Below are 16,583 nucleotides of genomic sequence, written 5' to 3'. Positions count from 1 at the left end.
CTATGGCTTTGGGTGGTCCATATCTTAATATAAAATTATTAACTAAACTACGTGCCACACTTACCGTATCTTTACTTCTAAGTGGGTAAGCTTCTACAAATTTGCTCAGCTCGCACTGAATAGTAAGTATATACTTATAATTTTCGTCGTCTTGATCGATCGGTCCCATTAAATCTAGAAATACCTTATCAAATGCCGACGAGGCTGTAGTCGTCACTACCATCGGCTCTACTGTATGTCGAGAGTGTTTGTGCTTTTGACAAGACTCACACCTTCGCACGAATTCCCTGACATCATTTTCTATTGATGGCCAGTAGAATCGTCTCTTAATATTGTTAATCATTTTACGTACCCCCGCGTGGCCACTTGTGGGCAGTAAATGGTAGTCACTGATTATGAATTTTTTTTCGTCATCATCGTATATTCTTTTTACTCCTCTTAATGATTTACGATTATTTATCTCTTGTATTATCCGTTTGATAAAAAGCTCGTTTTCATCATTTTTAATAATACATATCTGTTTGACGTCAATTTCTTTACAGTAATCACTCAATTTAGTTACAAATTCGACTCGCGTAAAGTGTAATCTAAAATCGAGATTTACATATATTATTTTTTTATTTTTATCATAACTGAAACATTCATTCTTTTTTATTATTAATTGTCCTTTCTTTTCTAATTTGTTTACTTCCTCGCCTTTTACTAACATCATTTCTACTGCATTTTCTGGTATTCTTAATATCTCTACAACACGCGGTTGATCAGGCCGCTTGTTTGTGTCGATACTAGGAACATCATTTTGCACACTTTCCGATTGTATTCTTCTAGCCTGTGCTCTCGTCATCACTGTCATAATTTGATTACTCATCTCTTTTAACTCGTTAGAAGTAATTACTATACGTGATAACGCGTCCGCGACTACATTATCTTTTCCTTTCACATAACAGACGTTAAAATCATACTCTTCTAATAGTAGTCGAAATTTTAATAACCTACTTGATGGATCTTTCATTCCGAAAAGGTAAATAAGTGGTTTATGGTCTGTCATAATAGTGAATTTCCTCCCGAATAAATATGGTCTGAAATATTTTATACTCCATACTACGGCTAGTAACTCTTTTTGTATCGTCGGGTAATTTTTCTCAGCTTTATTTAATGGCCGACTGGCGTAAGCCACCGGTCTCAAATCGTAATTACATAATACCGATCCTATCGCTGTACCTGACGCATCTGTTTGCAAAATAAATTGTTTATCTTCGCTAAAATCCGGATATTGTAGTATAGGTGGGGAAATAAGTTTATTTTTTAAATGTTCAAAATTTTCATAACATTCTTGGGTGAAATTGAACGGTACATCCTTTTTACACAGATTAGTTAATGGCAAAGTAATATCAGCAAAGTGTCTTATAAACTTTCTATAATAATTACAAAATGCTACGAATCGTCTAACTTCATCGGCATTTGTTGGTATCGGATAATTTTTTACGATTTTAATTTTTTCGGGATCCGGTAAAACACCTTTTGCTGAAACTACGTGACCCAAGTAAAGAAGTTCAGTTTTTAAGAATTGGCACTTAGTCGGATTTAATTTTAGATTTACTTGTCTTAACCGTTCAAAAACATCCAAAAGGTTTTTATTATGAATCTCTAAATTTCGTCCAAAAATTACAAGGTCGTCAAGGTACACGAAACATTTTTCATAATTTAGTCCAGACATAGCTACTGTCATTACTCTAGAAAAAGTACTAGCACTAGTGCGCAAACCCATTGGTAATCTTTTCATGGAATATTGGCCTGTATTTGTGGTGAAACTTGTGTATTTACGACAATCTGGGGTAAGCTTGACTTGATAATAAGATTGGCTGAGGTCTAAATGCGAAAAGTATATGGCACCAGAAAGTGAATCCAATATTTCCGTAATATTTGGTAACGGGAATTTATCGTCTTCTAATTTCTCATTTAATTTACGGTAATCAATTACTAATCTCCACTCTTTTTTATCTTTATTTATTCCTTTTTTAGGTACTAATAGAATAGGACTAGACCATTCGCTTCGCGTTTCCTCAATTATGTCATCATCGATCATTCGTTTAATTTGTTTTTGTATTTCCTGTTGTTGACTCTTAGGTACCCTATAAGGTTTTACATATACCGGACTACCATTCTCTTTAACCTTAATCGTATGTTCGCATACAGAAGTACTTGTAAGTTTATCACCCGGTAAATGAAATATGTCAGCATACTTAGAACAAATAGCTTCAATGTTTCCACGCTCATTATGTTGCAAGTGGTCAAGTTTCAATAACGATAACAACTCTTTAGCCCGAACGGAACTTGAGTCGCACTTGCTGAATTGACACATGTTGTATTCGCTTAATGCATACAATGTAGGTTGAAATGTAGGTATTGTTATGTTGTTATGGCTAGTGTTAAGAATTTTAATAGGGATTACATTGTTACGTGGTTTTACTATTAATCCTGCTAGAAGCACGTTTTCCTGTAATTCTTGTGGGCATACAACACAATCCTCTAGTATTGTTTCATTTAATCTAATATAATGAATAGATTCGCTGCGAGCGGGAATCGATAAATGATCACGGCTAACTTTTGTTGAACCGTAAATCGGCACAGTCGTCGATAGGTCTTGGTTTCTTAATGTTAATTGAAAGATTTCTAAGTCAATATGAGCTTTATTTATCTTTAAAAAGTCGAACCCGATAATTCCGTCTGATTTTACAGGTAAATTGTCAAAAATATGAAATTTATGTTCGATTGAATAACCATTCGGAGTAAGTAACGAAATGTACGTATATGCGCGGGAATGTAAAGTACCTCCTAAACCGCGTACCGGTATGTCCTGTTTGTATACAATAGCATGTTCCGATAACGCTTTGGATTTAATAGCTGATAACGAAGCTCCAGTGTCGACTAACCATGAACACTCTTTATGTGTTGTGTTTAAAAATACATATCCGATATTATCGTCAAAGGTTAATACATGTTCTTTAGGCACGAAAAAACTCACTGGTATTCGGCTGTGTAAGTTCGTTGTTTACATGAGTCGTAGTAAGTACTTGTCCCCTACCACGAGAAACTCGACCGCGATTCGAACGCGATCTTACATAGCTGCCGCGAGACTGGTATCTGTTATACGTAGGTATGTTATAGTTACCTCTACTTTGGTAATAACCTCGGGTCGATGCATTGTAATTACCTCTATACTGTCCTCGAGTTGGTGTAATAGGGTGACCTCTATAAGGTCTGTACCCGCGATACCCGTAGCCGTAGTGGCTCCTGTTGGACGACTTACCTCTGAAATTTAGTATGGTCTCTGGCTGCGCGGACTCCTCGTCCTGCGCAGCACGTACCGCGTCCTTAAAGTCCGTGTAGTCTCGAGCCGCTATAATGGTACTGAGACGTCTATTCCGTAATCCGTCGGCAAACTTTTTTATTGCTAGTTGCTCGTTTATTGGCTTAAGTACCTCACAAGCCTTTTCGTTCGTGTTGGCTTGTGAGATAGTTAAGTTAACGAAGATATCTTCTATTTCGTTAGCGTATTGCGAAATAGACCTCTCACCCTGTGAAACACTGTTTAGTTTAATGAGCAAAGCGTTAGCTGATTTTTTGGTCAGCAAGTACTTTTTCATATCCGCAATTAAATTTTCGCAAGTGTCATACTCAGATTTAAGTTTTAATTTTGCAGACTTTGTTAACCTTGTGGCTAGAACAAATTTTATTAGTAGTTGTTTGCAACTACTTTCCTTGAGGCATCCCTCATACATACTGACTGCATCAATTAAATTATTTGTTACATCTTCAGAACCATCCATTACAGGCAACAAAGTCGCCGCCGTTTTTAATTCGAACTTGTCCATGGTAGTGGTTATCGTACAGCTATTTTTAGAACAAGCAGGTTGCGTTATGTTACACTGGTATGACAAAATCTTTTTATAAACGGACTCTATGTTATCTATTAAGTTTTCTAGTGTATATTCAGCATATTCTATCGCAAAATCACTCTTATTTAAGTTAACAAGAATCAGATTATATTTTTCATACAGACTAGTGGCATTTTTTATTTTGTTACTCACATTTAATGGATACAATTGCCTTTTCTGACCTAGTTTTCTTAATGCGACTTGAATATCCTTTAAACTTTGAAATACAACATCAAGTTCTTCCATAAAAATAAAGATAAGAGTTTACTATTAGTTTCAAGGCGATGAAGACAATTAAAAAAAACTTACATAACTATAGGGACCGCATAGTTACGCGCACACATTTATGTCGCCGGTATCGGTACCTCCTGGTCCTGGACGTCGCCGCTGGAACGATCACCGCGCCCCGACATCCTTAAGCGAAGTCTCCGGAATGCGTTGTCCCGTAGTTCATGTCTCACCAGCTTTCTATGACAATTGTTATATTGTCTGTAGACGATATATAATACGCCAGCTCCACACAGGGCCAGCACCACCGACAGCAAGATATTGTTCACGCTTGTGTGAGCCCTTATTTCGGCTCCGGCATCGTTTAAGTCGCCGTGCTGGTTCACGATGACCTCCTTATTGTCACACACGCACTTAGAGCATTCTTTGCCCATTTTTATTAAAGTTTTCTCTGAGTGAACGGAACACTGCATACAACACAAGCGCACGAGTCGCGAGTCGCGATTGCGTCATTATTCTCGAGTATTCAAAAAGTCCTTCGTTAGCGAAACGCGCTGGCTAGGATCGCCATCTGAGGTGGGGGGTCGAGGCGGAGACGTAGTCAGTGAAACATCCAGTCAGTTCGACGTTGCGTTTAATACTAATCCTAAACTAACACACTACAGCACGCCACACCACACTCTATTGTTTCACAAAAAGTTTTAAGACTTTTAAGTAATAGGGCGTTTTTAGGGTTCCGTACCCGAAGGGTAAAAACGGGACCCTGTTACTAAGACTCCGCTGTCCGTCCGTCTGTCACCAGGCTGTATCTCACGAACCGTGATACCTAGACAGTTGAAATTTTCACAGATGATGTATGTCTGTTGCCGCTATAACAGCAAATACTAAAAATAAAATAAATATTTACTCCCGCTCCCATACAACAAACACGATTTTTTTGCTCTATTTTGTGTTGATGGTGCGGAACCCTCCGTGCGCGAGTCCGACTCGCACTTGACCGTTTTTTTTTTTAAGTTGTCCCCTACACTTTTTTTTCAAATTTGGGATTGTTTATGTTACTTCTAATCAGAATCACGAGCTCTTTCGATCCTAATAGGAGAAAAAAAGTGTCCCAAAAATTCCATACATTTTTCGATCTTTCCATTCCGCGACCGCCATACATAGTATGAAAAATGGTGACGGAATGGAAATAAAAACTTTAGGACACTTTTTTTCTCCTATTAGGATAGAAAGAGCTCGTGATTCTGAGTAGAAATAACATAAAAAATCCCAAATTTGAAAAAAAGTGTAGGGGACAACATAAAAAAAAAGCGGCCAAGTGCGAGTCGGACTCGCCCATGAAGGGTTCCGTATTTAGGCGATTTATGACGTATAAAAAAAAACTACTTACTAGATCTCGTTCAAACCAATTTTCGGTGGAAGTTTACATGGTAATGTACATCATATATTTTTTTTAGTTTTATCATTCTCTTATTTTAGAAGTTACAGGGGGGGGGGACACATTTTACCACTTTGGAAGTGTCTCTCGCGCAAACTATTCAGTTTAGAAAAAAATGATATTAGAAACCTCAATATCATTTTTGAAGACCTATCCATAGATACCCCACACGTATGGTCTAATAAAACATGGTCTTCTCTTCCCAGAGTGTCACTTGCCTACGTCACAATAACATTGCCACTTTATTTTAACATAACATGTTACATGGGTACATTATATCTATGGTTAATAAGTTAATTTATTTCTTTATAATTTAATAATTTTCATTGATATGTATTTTATCTTAAATTTTACAATAACACGTCATTTTTAATTATTCGTTAGCAATATCTTCCGATTCACGAAAGAAATTTCAGACGTTCGGGTAATTCTGTTTACACTACTGGCAACACAGGATAGCGCTGTCACATATGAGTCATATGACAATCCGCCATTTTGTCCCTAACCGTCATCCTTGTCGAACGCGTGTTAATTGTTATTTCCTTCTCGCTCAGTGTCAGCAGTCGCAGTGTTTTCCAAACTTTTCACGTCGTAAGCTTCGTAATTAATGTTTTGTTACGAAAATGGTTGGCTGCTCTATTCGGAACTGTAAGAGTAGGAGTGAAAAGTGCAGTATAGATTTGTTTTATTTTACTATGTTTCTACATGAATAACTTAAAATTAATGCCGTTAAAATAATTTTCACCGTTGGTTAAAATTCTCCCACATTTTAAAGTTTGAGAACCTGTAAACAGCATGATGACGTAGGCAAGTGACAGTTAGGTCATTCGCAAATCTCGGAAGAGAGTACCAGGCGGAGTATATTATTATACCATGCCCCACACGTATGGGTTTGATGAAAAAAAAAATTTTGAGTTTCAGTTCGAAGTATGGGGAACCCCAAAAATTTATTGTTTTTTTTCTATTTTTGTGTGAAAATCTTAATGCGGTTCACAGAATACATCTACTTACCAAGTTTCAACAGTATAGTTCTTATAGTTTCGGAGAAAAGTGGCTGTGACATACGGACGGACAGACAGACAGACATGACGAATCTATAAGGGTTCCGTTTTTTGCCATTTGGCTACGGAACCCTAAAAACGCCCAATAATGTATTGTTTGCCCGCATTTTCGTTAGTCATAATTCATTTAGTTCAGAAATACTAACAACTCTTCTGGTGTTGCGGGTGTCCATGGGCGGCGGTAATCGCTTACCATCAGGTGATCCGTCTGCTCGTTTGCCTCCAATATCATAAAGAAAAAAAATGCGTCGCTTTTGAGGATTGCCATAAAACAAACCTAACCTAACCCAACGACAATCCTGAAAAGTTAACGGTTTCGGTTTTATGACTAATGATAATATGACAAACAATACATTATTATTACGCTGCACAAACTTCTTCAATGATAATATAACTTGTAGTAGGCGCATCATGCCGCCTTCGGCCATGCTATTTAGAGAGAGAAAGTTTTTCTCAAATTCAGACTTCCGAACGCACGTCACGCAACCCACGCGTGACGCTTCTGTCAAACGTCATTGTCGTTTTCATGCAGCCGACGGCCATTACGTGTCCTAAAATAAAAAGTCTTTTTGTTTATAAAAGGACAAGAAATTCCTTAAAATACGTGGAAAATAGGATAAAAAGTGACCCAATTGTAAATTGGAAGAATAAGAAGATTGGAGAAGAAGATACAAGAACGTACGCGATCAAGGCTGAATGCGACCTCTCGTCGCCATGGGCCGCTATGCGCGGACGCGGTACATATCGAGATCACGATCTTGGGCCTATTCTAGGTCTGTAATTCTATATCATCAAGATTCCTATCTCCGCCAGCGGCGTCGAGAACTAGATCTCGCTCGGTATCCACAGTAAGCCTCGCTCTCTGAATTAGCATCGAATGCCAGCATTCGAATAGTTACTTTTTTAAAACATGTAACATTCCAAAAAGAACATAAATGGTAAGTAATAGAGTGGTAGTACCAAATGCTAATTTGTTATTTCTATTTAGTGTTGGTGATGTGGTTTTGGAGTTTTATAACTAGCCAACTCTGGTTGCTGACTGTACTTGGTGGTTGTGCTGTACACATGCATTCTGGAACGCTATTCTAGGCGTATCTGTTTCTAAATGCATAAAATGGCTGTGCTAATCATTTTGGAGTGTTAATTTAGACATCTCTGTTTGATATTCGCACTTGGCAACCTTGGCGTACTACACTAGGTGCGTTCACTGCCAGTAGCCATGGGATATTGTCACATATTCCTTGCCAACAGCACTGAGACATTGCTCATGTCCTACCTGCAAATAGGTAGTGGACCATAAGCCACCTACAAGTCTTGTTATATAAACTTACCTACTAGGTTTTGTGGCGTGTTACACTCTAGACACAGCTCTTAACCAAATGAGTTAATCATGTGGTATGCCAATACTAGGCCGTCTCTTGATATATACTCATTTTCAAGTAGCTGAATTTAAGTAGGTACTTATTCTAATTCAAGCAAGCGAAGTACTAAGCGAGCGAGCAAATCTTGACCTTGTGGATAAAGGCACCTGAAATTCGAATATTATGGGATTAACCCTTCTAGGACTTTGCTGTTGTTTGTTCGCAGATATATAATTAAGGACATTACAAAATACTCCGCGCTGTAAATAATTATTGGTGCTCCGAGGTGAACCCAGAGAATTACGCTGCGGCTGGCGAGATGCTTGTCAGTAGGGAACAAGGCTAAGTATTGAAATTAAACAAAATCAACCTGTTCTCTAACTGTGATGATTTAGCTCTCAATACAATTGTGCACTGTAACAGAACCATAAGTGACTGCTCATTTTTGTGCGATTGTCATCATTAACAATCTTAGCTAAGGTAGCTGTTCAATAATGAATCCCAATAAATGGCATAAGATGTTTTAAAAAATCTTTTAAACATGCTGTTGACAAGTGATGTATGTGATAAGGTGTGCTAGCAAGAATAACTAATGACTTATAAATTATTGTAAGTCCTAAGAAATTTAATCTTACAGGGCTCAACTACCAATCATATTTTTACAATGTATGTTTTTGATGTTACTTATCTTTGTTTCATACAATAAAGTATTTACTACTTACTAGCAACATACAAAATAGCCTGGTCAAAAGCAGCAATAAGGAAGCGGAGCAACACTATCCTCTCTGCAGGCACAAGGTCGCTCCTAGTCCCAGCGACAGCACGGCCTGGATAAAAGCAGCAATAAGGAAGCGGAGCAACACTATCCTCTCTGCAGGCACAAGGTCGCACCTAGTCCCAGCGACAGCACCAACACAACAGCCTGTGTTCACTTAGAACAATTTTTTATAAAAGCCCTGGTTTAATTAAATTATATACCTTTTTTCATAGCAATGTCATCATACTTGCAAGGATTCTGTCCAGGACATCTCATACAAAACTCCTATCTTATCTGTGCCAGTATTTACAGGTATTCCGAAAAATGGATATTTCTGTAAAATTAACAGTCAAGTACTGGAAAAATATGTGACTTTGATATATGCTGTGTGTACAAAATAATATATGCCTATGATGTTCTTAATGTAGGTACCTACATTTCATACAGCTCAATATTTCGTTAAAATATTTTCTGTACAAAACCCTATGGGAAATAAATACAGATATATTGCTAAGACAAGTAAAATTATTGCATCTAAGCAGTTTTAATACAACAAGAAATTGGAACTGCCATAAAACTAATAACACAAATTGTTACATGGCACTAGCTCCAAGTTGTTTTTACCTGATTCTTGAATTTGGGAAACATCTGTGTTTCATATGGAAATATGAAATTTCAATTTTAATTCCTGTCATTAGACTATTATGTGATTATATATAGATATCTCTCTAGCTATATGTATCGGACCTTTCATGAAGTGTATAAGGTCTAGAGGTCACACTATATCCATTGTTGAAACTCCTTACAATAAATGTTTCTTATACTATGTATGTACCTATACAAGATATATGGAGTCATAATCAAATGGAACTAGCACCTAAATACCTCAGAAAGCTGGCTAATATCTAGATTAATTATTTACCCAATATTTTATAAACTGGTTACATTTTTATAAGTTTATAACTTTGTTCATATAAATGGGTTGTTTGTATAGCTATAAGTTTGGCTAAATGAATATGGCATACACATGTATGTTTAAAGAGCTAAATACTGAATTTAATATATTTTAAAGAAATATAATGCCAATAAATATCACCTAGTGTAATATAAATTGATGGCTAAATATTACGCATTTGAATTTGAAGAATGCAAGAAGAGAAAAATTGCCAAGTTTGACGCAGCTCTAAGAATTGCTTCAGAATAATCGGAGCGCGAACGGAACGTCGCTGTCACTGTCAAATCCATGGGTTGTCATTGTCAACTTATCTCTTCAGTAATATGTCGATTGTCGATCGTCTTTATGTTCAAAGACATTCCTTTCAGATTTATCAGTGTGAGATACTACTGAAAGAAGATAATACAGCTATCTCAACTAATTAAAAACTGACTAGGTGAAATGAAACACAGTATGTTTATGTCTAGGATCATTTAGCATAAGATGAGTGAGAGATGATAAACTATTCGATTTTGCTGATAAAAACCTGCCAAATATGCAAGTGAGAATCCTATAGGTATTAGAAATCAATCTGAGATTGTCATACGAGTTTCAATTCAACAGTGGTTACTCAAATGAGTACGTCTGATTGTCTGTCAAGTTAAACCAGTTTGACAGCACTGGCTTACCTCGAGTATCAAGATCTCGGAGATTTAATATAAATTAAACAATGAATATTTTGAAATGTGTTGCAACATTCTGGAACTCCTCTGATCGAGTTATTAATAGTCGTGCAGATGAAATATGTGAACGCTATACATATACTTACCCTAGTGAAGTAATTAATTAACCCAGATGTTTTTCTACATAGATGCTTTCACATTTTCATGGTTATAAAAAACATTTTATCTGTGCTTTCCTTCCATTTGAAATGAAATTCAAGGTATTAAAGTTCTAGGAAAAGCAGAAGGCACGGTCATTGTACCTACTCAGTTTTACAAAATATTTATATGTTACATACATATAATTATATGGATTTGAGCCCTAGCTTCTCAATTATAAAAACTTATTCCATTAACCGGTTTCACACCGGGTTAACAAGATTCAACATCGTCTTATCCTGGTTACCCCTGTGTTAACCGGGAAGTGTCTTCAGCCATCACTGAAGGAGCGGAGGAGAGAGGAGGAACTTCCGATTGGCGCGACCAACAGTACGGTGGAGTCCCTTGCGCCCAACACCGTCAACACTGGTGTATGTTTTTGTGGAACAATTAAGCATACTTACATTAATTATTTCATAGCAGCTGTTCGAGAAGTGCTTGCTATTTAATAGAATTATGTAATGAGGAAGCTAGGTATAGAAATATTTTTTTATAAATTGCTCTTATGCCTGTATTGCGGCATAGGCTCTCCTCAAATGATAAGGTGGAACGCTTTATGAAAAACGTTTTTTGACTACACCCACCTCAACCTTAAGTGTGAGCTTGTACCTAATCTAAATCAGTATTTAATTATTTATCAATAATTTCACCATCTAATAAAAATCTTTCATTACAAGATTAAGAAATAGTAAAAAATTACTTATTATTCTGGCTATGGTGATTGCACACAGCGCGCTAAAACCCTATCCTTGATTTTAAATTTGAGAAATGTTGCTATCTTTAACATTTTGTAGGGAAAAAACTACTTAATTTGATATTGAATGAGGTTTGTTCTCAGGCCAAAACATTACCTAGCTGTATGTTACTGATATATAAGAACGAAGAATGTTATTCATTAGTTATTATTTATTGCCGGAAAAATACCTCATCACTTCCCAAACGATTCGTAGATGAATTAAGTCGACTCTTAAAGATACTTTAAGTGGTATTGATATTTCTATTTTTCAACAAACATTCAACCTGTTATGCGTTGGTGTCATATTGATGGAAGAAAAACATTACGTTGGAGTAAGACTTCTGACGATTTTGCCCAATTTCATAATAATAGGGCCATAGTTTCATCCAATGATCTTGTTAGATCCTTAGTTATTCTTTCTTCTATCTAGTTAATAAGAGAATAAGGGTTGCTAAAAGCAGCAACACACTGTTAAGAGACAGTTAAGAGTTGCTTATAGCTATTGAATTCTCTAAAACTTTCATTTTATGCCATCTTTAGATTTTTTGATAGTCCTATACTTCAGAATTAAGTTTTTTATTTGGTACTAAGTGGTACTAATAAAATACCCTTTAATAAGGAACAATGTATTATTTGTTTCAACTAGGTATCATATGATAAGCAGTTTGATGAAATGATGATCTCACTAGATCTCTAAATAATGTGTAAGAATTAAAATTATATTCATATTGGAAATAGACAGTTACTCATACCGAACTAAAACGGTAGGTATTTTAAAATGAAATCAAAAATCATTGCTTTCATTGTTCCCATACAAAGCCAAATCAAACTTTGAATACTTATCTCTAAACATCTACAAGTTATATTATCATTGAAGAAGTTTGTGCAGCGTAATAATAATTGGAAATTAAACGAACTTACCTGTAAGTGAAGTTCATTTCAATTATATTAGCTGCACAAACTTCGAAATGATAATCCCTCCCGCCCAGTACCCGCGTTATCCTGCGACAACCAGGGATTCTAATAGTGAAAAATCCCTGTCAAAGTTTTAGACAATTTTGGCTTTGCCGAGTTGGCCAAGCTGTTATATCTGTTGGCATATTCACTGCCAGTGCGAGCTACGAGCGAAGCTGATAATATGTGTTTTTCCGCTTTGTAGCGCCAAGCGCCTAAGAAAAGAGAACCCGCCTAGCGGGTCTCTGGCAGTGAAAGTGTTTTGACTTGGCTTGTTACTCTAAACTAAATGACGTTTGACAGAAGCGTCACGCGTGGGTTGCGTGACGTGCGTTCGGAAGTCTGAATTTGAGAAAAACTTTCTCTCTCTAAATAGCATGGCCGAAGGCGGCATGATGCGCCTACTACAAGTTATATTATCATTTCGAAGTTTGTGCAGCTAATATAATTGAAATGAACTTCACTTACAGGTAAGTTCGTTTAATTTCCAATTATGTCTTAAAACTTTATGGGAAACAACGGGACGCCTAGCTGTAGTTATAAATTTTATGTGAGCTATTTATAAAAAGTTTTAGCTATTTGATATGCCTATGGCAAATATGATATACTCTGGCAAAGCCAATTTGTCAGTAGAAAAAGGCGCGAGATTCAAGTTTTCTATGGGAGGACAACCCTTCGTGCCCAATTTTTTTTCCCGCCTTTTTCTACTGACGGAGATGGCCTGCCAAACTATACTTGCTATCATAAATTCATAGGTCGACAGGCAATGGTTTCAAAATTCTGTAAAACTTATTTTTATTACATAATACATAGGTACAGTCACCTGCAATAATATGTTACTCTTCGAAGGCCGCAAAAATATGTGACACGATCTTGTGGCTCTAGAAATAAGATCGTGTTAGATATTTTTGCGGCCTTCGAAGACTAACATTATTGCTGGTTACTATACAAAAGTGTCCCTTGAAGAACAAAAAGACAGTCCATGATGATAAAAGCTATGATAGTGTCAGCGATTTTATAAGAATTAGTTACACGATAGTTCTAAAATTCCAAATTAATATTTTGTAACATTAAAATTCTAAACTTACAATTCAGTATTCACGTACTGCGCTTGCTTTTTATTATGGTCCCATCCGTTGTAAAAATATAAGGAACTCTATATTTTAATATAAAATTTGAAGTTTAAATGCAGCCGGTATTAATCATATTGTACAGTCCATTCCGTTTAATAACGTGCATTTTACAAAACAATTTTATGTTTTAAAAGTAGGTACCTTTGAACACATTCGTTTAAGTTTTGTGCCTTCATAACAACTTTAAGTTGGGGAGATGATATTTATGTATAAATATAAACGCTCTCCTTCAAAATTAAAGTAATTTACTATTTTATTATTATTTGTATTAAATACCATTTAATATTTTTTCACAATTTTTTATTATTTTTTAAACATCCTTAAATGCCACACCCACACAATACAATAATGAATAAACACAGTACTTGCTTTGTTGTACAGTCGCCATCACATATATCGGAGCGGCTAAGGCGCTCACAAATATCTGAGCACGCCTCTATTGTCAGGGCGTTAGAGTGCGTGTTCAGATATTGTGAACACCTTGGCCGCTCCGATATATATGATGGCGACACTACATGAAAAAGTGTGATTTTATTTTGTCATGAATTACAGTAGGCAAGAGCTAGGTTCAATCGATACGATACCTATATAAAGACAAATTGTATAATAACGTAAAGTCTATTTTTTTATTCGGTAGACTAAAATGACATTTCATAGTATGAAATGACAGATGATGTTCATACCATGAAATGTCATTTCAGTCTATCGAATAAAAAAATAGACTTTAGAAGGATCCTATAGAAGTGGTATACGCGTGCATTTATTTGTTGCCTACCATAGTCCATACTAATTTATGGTGGGGAATAAAATAATGTGAGATTGTGACAAGAACAAACAATAATAGCGCTTTCGCTGCTACTCCTAAGATACATAAGACTATCCCGTTCGGTCAGTTATGCCCACCACTCATGCCCTATCTAGTTTATAATAAATATGCTTTGATTGATTACTGTGTTTTCGTAACAAACCCATAGTCAGAAATTGCAGTTTACAAATACGTTGAGTTTTTCAAATTTTCCCCTTTTTCTACTGACGGAAATGGCTTGCCAGACTATAAGTACCTCAAAAAACCTTAACAGGCTACCGCACCGCGCAATAGATAATTATCTCTTTCTCGCTCTTATGGATGCGGCGCACCAAGGTCGCGGTGCGGTGCGGTAGTCTGTTACAGCTTTAAAACTATACCGTCACCTGTGGCTCAAATATAGTTTCCAGGACTGTTTCATTTTCAACTGACGGATAATCATACTGTCTTTGTCTTACGCAAGTACTAGCACTCAAAAGAAAGCGATGAGTGTCGTTTTCCTGGTTCTTACTGACTGACAAGTTGTGTTTGCCAGACTATGTATACCTAAGCGTAGATAGTTTGCAAACAGTGAGCAAAGTTGATTCCAATTAAAATGGCGGTGATAAATATTCACATGGCAAAACTATAAGGATTGTGTTTTTATTATTTTGGCTACGTAACCCCGAAAAACATTTTCCCTCTTGTATTTTGAAGACTTTTTCTCAGGGTTTTTTTAATATACTGTGGCAAGCCTGCTTAGTAAGTCTCATAATTATACAATTTTTAAATTTCGCGCGGTTTTCAACTGACTAAGTTGGTTTGCCAGACTATAATTTGTTTTTTTTTTACTATGAGGTAGTAAAATTTTAAATCTACCACTGGCAACATTATTGCCCACTGACATGCCACTGAGTCTCGTAACCAGGCCATAAAATCCATAAAAAAAAACATGCCACTGACAGTGACAATGACAATGACAATTGACAGTTAGTGCCAGGGGGGGGACACTAGGAATGTAGTTAACGTCAGTATATGCAGGCGATTTCTATATTTTGCCCCCGACAACATACTATTGCGTAAAGTTGACTTCCGATTACACAAACTACGTCACCAGATGTCACTATAAAATTCATATAATTTTAGTGGCATTAATATTAAAATTAAAATAAGTACGAATTAATATTTTTAATTATTATAATTTTCAATTAATTTTGCGAAAAAATAAGAGTTTTGTTAAAATATGATTTAATTATGCTGTTTGTTTATGCTGGCAACACTTGCATAACCGCCAAGACCATAGAGGTACAATCATAATTTCATAATTATATAGATGAAATGGGCGAGGAGCCAGTTGACCGAACGAGATGGACTTATAGAACTTTTAGTATGGAGTAGCAGAGAAAGCGCTTTTGAAATAACCCGACCAAATTACGTAGGTTATGTTAGGTAGGTTGTCAGAAACGTCAAAAAGTGTTTTTAATTTGGTCGCATCACGTATGTTCTGTCCCTCACGGGCGCACGCGTATAGCTCATCTAAGTATATAATACTAGGTATATGGCCAAGACATGCAATTTTTTAGCTGTCACTGGAAGAGCGTAAATTAAAAATATTTTAGTGATGGTTGAGTTGAGCCATTTTCTTCGTTATGGTTTGGTTATGGTGCTGGAGGAAATTAGATTATAGCCCGAATGAAAACACATGCCTGCCCTGCCCTGCCATGCCCTGTTGTGAAAACCTCCAGAAAGTGCGTTGAGTTCTGTGTTATTTTGTGCAATATGGACGCTATTTTAGAGTAAATTTATTTCGTGGTAGGTATCTAATAAGTACCTACTTTTGATAAGGCACGCCACTATCGATAAATCTGCTACAATGCCTAGACTATGTGCTTGTATTGTGCGTAGTAAATTATTCATATTTTCTTATTAACATGTATTTTCTTGTGTGTGAATGCTTTTTCACCACACTCGCTTTCTTTTCTATTGTTTACCTAAAATTGTACTTTCCTAGCGATAATGTGATGTAAAACATGTATGCAATAAACATATTGAATTTAATATTCTGTTTTTTTCTTTATTCCATTATTGATAACATTAACCTTTTCCACATAATGTTAGGTCTACTTGGGCGGTTTACAAGTACATTTGTTGTTTGATTTCTTGTAAATAAATAAAGGTTTTTGTACAAGAAACCAAACAAAAAATGGACTTGTAAACCGCCCGAGTAGACCTAATATTATGTGGAACGAAAGTACACGTATGGATGCATATGTAGTTGTGCACGCACACAAACATACTTAGTATCGGCGGAGAATCAGAGATGGCTCTTTCAAATGAGTTTCCATAAAATGCTTCAAGAGGGCTCTCTTTACCTATAT

The sequence above is a fragment of the Cydia amplana genome, chromosome 26 (genome assembly GCF_948474715.1).
Source record: "Cydia amplana chromosome 26, ilCydAmpl1.1, whole genome shotgun sequence".
Taxonomy (NCBI): Eukaryota; Metazoa; Arthropoda; class Insecta; order Lepidoptera; family Tortricidae; genus Cydia; species Cydia amplana.
Note: the sequence above shows the minus strand (reverse complement) of the source record.